The sequence below is a fragment of the Eptatretus burgeri genome, chromosome 13 (genome assembly GCF_056783735.1).
Source record: "Eptatretus burgeri isolate ZD-2024b chromosome 13, Ebu_testis_v1, whole genome shotgun sequence".
Taxonomy (NCBI): Eukaryota; Metazoa; Chordata; class Myxini; order Myxiniformes; family Myxinidae; genus Eptatretus; species Eptatretus burgeri.
In genome coordinates, this window is record NC_140973.1 from 12,623,073 (window position 1) to 12,627,532 (window position 4,460).

The 4,460-nt window shown below is 44.1% G+C and overlaps 1 pseudogene; it reads right to left on the reverse strand.

The window, feature by feature from the left end:
• Positions 1-1,692: 1,692 nt before the first annotated feature.
• On the reverse strand, positions 1,693-3,713 carry LOC147013863 (uncharacterized; annotated as a pseudogene).
• Positions 3,714-4,460: the final 747 nt, after the last annotated feature.

Sequence of the window (4,460 nt, forward strand, 5' to 3'; positions counted from 1 at the left end):
CAGTCAGAAACCTGTGGTGGATTACCATATAGATCATTATTAAAGACATGTTTTTTAGTGCTGCTCCAAGTAGTAAAATAATATTAATATCCATCGAGTCTGCTTTCAAGTGCTTTCGTTAGTGTCCAAGACTCAACTCCATGAAGGAGAATACTCTCCACTCTTGCTTTGAATCATCGAGGAGACTTTTAGGCCCATCAAAACATGCACTATTATTACCAACTTATGGTTGATTGCCCATGCTCTATCCTCTAAAGTCTAAACGCTGAGTACCAAGCAAGGAAGCAGCACGTACCATTTTTAAAGTCTTTGGTATGACTCGACCGGAATTCCAATCGCCAACCTCCCAGACTCAGAGAGGATGCTCTAACCATTGCACTACTGAGTCGAGTAAGTTGAATGGTTGATTGTTATTGAGCCAAAATTACATGACACAACCAGCATACTTTATCTTTTGCAACTCTCTTCGTCTACACCCTTTTCAATGAAAGTTAAAGGCTCATGGGATAGTTGAGCGATAAGTGGGTGGAAGTTTGATGAACTGGCAAGGAGGTTGCAGATGCAGGCATAAATGGGAAACATACAAATGACATCATTGAATGGAAATGAGCCATAGGTCGATAAAGTGTACAAGTTTAGAAGTTATCATGGGTGGTTTGTGACGGATTGAAGTCTTAAAGGACTGGAAAGAAGAGCACTCGAGGACACACCAACAGGGAAGGCAATTCCACAAATTGAACCTTCTACGATTAGGTTTCGACGATCGACATTTTTTGTCTTCAAATTGGAGGCTTCAGTGAGACACTTACATGGGTCGGGTCAAAAATATTTGGAAGAGGATGTGTGAAAGAATGCAGCTTGCAAGGAAGAAGAGAGGCATGAGTTGGGAAAGATGCATTGTACATATCCATAGGCCATACATGCGATGAACCACCACCCAAAGGGTCAGTGGTCAACGGTTATGTGGATTTGTGAAAGTGTGTATCGAGACAGGCAATAATAATGGTTGATTTGAGAACATAGTGCGAGCAGGTCAGTTTCTAACTAAAAACCGAGGAAAGCACCGTGATAGCAAGAATGGTGAAACAGAACTACGGACAAATAATTAAAGTTTGCACCAACACAGTTATATGCACAAAATTTACGTGGAGAAAAATTTTGGAGGTACTCGATACAAGATGGTGGGGCAATCTGGTGAAAGTCTCTTTGAAATCAATTAAATTAAAGCTGCGCTCACAAGCACCCGGCCAAAACTCTGAGATGCATATGGCTTTACATGATCCTGTCTAAACTCAAATTGGTGACATTTTCATGGCGAATACTTAATTTGTTAACCAAAACATACTGTATGTATTAATTTCCATCAACAGGATGAAGGACTTCCCAAACTCATGTTTAGTCAAGGATGTAAGGGATTTTTTGATTCAGATTCTTCCAAAAGCACCAAATTTGGCCCATATGTTGCCCGTACAATACTTTTTCCATTTAAGACGGGCGCCAAGATGGGCACTTTCCGGGGCCGCCATATTGGCGAAATCCTTTTAGGGCCGCCATCCGGGTTAGAAGTCAATCATAGTTAAAACATCAAAAGGGCTAGAATCATGAATAATGCCACTTTTTAGGGGTTTTCGGGGTCAAGAAATCTGATTATGATCTCATTTTGATGATTTCAGGTCATGGTCACCCCATTTTGGGTTCAAAGGTCAAAGATCAAAAGTGGTACTACTAAAAATTCAACAAAAATTATTCAGAAACAATTTTTATTAAAATACTTCGGGAATAACATCTGCTGACAAAACGCTCCTATGTACGCTTACGACATATCCGTGGAACTCGTCCAGTGAGAAGTTGCCCTGAGCTTTACTATCTATATTATCCACATCGTGGGTGGTGAAGACCTTGAGACGGCTGTTGGTGGGTACCACCACCCCATCCTGAGCATGGCGAGCACGCGCAACATCTCACTTCACTTCCATGACGCGATTGTACGATACCGAGATACCCTGTTCTTGGTCAATCCCAATCTGTTTTTTAGCCCGTGCTTGTCCGTGCAGCTTGAGGCCACGATACACGGGGAAGGGGGTTTCTCGCTCCTTGTTGTGCCGTACTGCAGACGTCTTGACTGCATGGTGCGTACCCTCACTCGTATTGTAGATGAGCAGTTGTGAGATGTTGCATGCGATCTTCTCCCGCGCATCCAGATTGGCGTCGCCACCGATCTTCTCACGTCCACGAAGAGCTGATGGGCCCCTGGAGAACTACATTGAAGAAACTCCTCATCTCCTCGTTGACTGGAGCCGTGAGGCAGTTAAGGGGGAAGGAGCCGTCAAAAGGCTCCTGACTCTGTAGACAAAACTTGTGCATCATCACCGCAGCCCGCATGAACATAAGTGCATCCTCTTGACCAATCTGAGACCTATATGTCTTGGCCAGCTCATCAACCACCTTCAGTTTGTGAGATATGTAAATATCCTTCCTGCCTTCATTCCCCTTGGAAAACTCAGCCCATTCAGGTAGGAGGTCGAGAAGGTGATCCTTGTATCGAGTTGAGTGTGGCTCTTTTTTGTCTCGGCATGGGTGACCTTGATCACTCATAAGCTTTTGATACATCTCGCATAGCTCTGAGAGCTTAAATACGGTGGTGTCCGAATGTTCGATCAGGGCTACAATTTGAGCGCAGATGATGGGATCGAAGGGCGGAAGTGTGGGACCCACCGATTCTAGTCACTCGGAGGCGCGAGCAGAGTCTCGCAAACGTACTTAACACTGATGGTGATAATAGGCATCAGCCGCATGTGCATCAGACGCTACGGCAACCAGTCTGTCAAGTAAATGAAAGTTTTTGTTCGTCTTTGCTCAACTCTTTAGATTGGCATCTATGACATCGGTTACTACCTTGTGGAGGTTGGCCTGGTCCTCCCCCTCACAGATTACACAACACTTGACATTGGCTGGAGGCTGAAATTCCCCAGATGACCTGATTTTTTTGGGACTATTCTGAGAGCCGGCTTCTTTGTCCAGCTTCTCTCTCACCCGTTTGACACGAAAACAACAACAGTAACTCCTGCAAGTTTTGTGATACCGAGCCTTGTGCGATTGAAGAGTTGCTGCAATACCTGAGCCATCATTCAACTGACTAATCGTGACATTGATACCAGAGGGAAGATTATTGGCATTGATATCATTGAAGTCTTTGAGATCTCTCTCAAGTGATACAAGTCCCTCCTCCTTTGGAGTTTGCAAGGCTTCTCCAGTTTTGTCCGATTGACAAAGACAACAGAGTCCCCAATTCATAATTTCGGTAGAGGACATAGTTCAACACTCATATTATGTAGGCTCGTCGTCGCGATGAACTTTCATCTCGTCATCACGGTGACATGATAGCAGGCTGAGTCGCAGGTTCTGGATCCACTCCTGAACACGCAAGAACAGGGATAGGATAGTCTCGTGAGATAGGGTAGACGTCACAGCTCCGAATGGTATCATGCACCACCGCCGCTGCTGGACACATCGACGCTCACAGACTTGGTATGATCTTTAAAATGAAACAAAAAGTTTATGACATTACGAGTCAAAATTAAAAACATTCAAAATTAAAAACATTCAAGTCTTATTTTCTCAATGATTAACGGGTTCTTTTGATTGATAACCCAGGTAGGCCATAGAGGCTGTAGGCAGGCCATTTTTGAAATGACGCCCCAAAACGCCGGGTTTGACCCCAAAATGACCTTTAGGGTGACCTTGACCTCAAATGGTTGAAATAAAATCAGATTCAGATTCACCGACCCCGAAAACCCCGAAAAAGTGGTATTATTCATGATTCTAGCCCTTTTGGTTTTTTTTTTTTAACTACGATTGATCTCTAACCCGGATGGCGGCCATAATTGGATTTCGCCAATATTGCGGCTCCGGGGGGCGCCCGTCTAAAATCGAAAAAGTATGGCATGGGCGACATATGGGCCAAATTTGGTGCTTTTGGAAGAATCTGAACCAAACAGTCCCAATAATGCCCTAACATCCCTGACTAGTTGGGGTATTGACATACTTGCCACGCTTTGTAAGTCCGGGTTGGCAAGAAATTTGGGGCAGAAATTTAAATTTGTTCTTGATACCGGTGTTAACTTGCCAAGTCTTTGTGAAGGACACCGTGGAATCATTAATGTCCACCAACTCATGCTCATCGACGGGACTTCCAACTTAACGTCCATCCGAAGGTTAATTGAAACGTGCATGGGGAGGAGTGGTAACCCCATCCCCCTTATATATTTGTGTTCATGAAAACAGGAATACATCTGTGTATGTATCTTGTGAATGTGCATGGTTGGGCCAATTATAACATTACTCAAGTAGACCCCACTAGGAGCCCAATGGATGCAATTTTCCCTCTTCCCCACCTCCCTTTTATTATCATAACGGCGACAGCACATCACCCTGGGGGCCAATTCACAGTTTAAAAGATA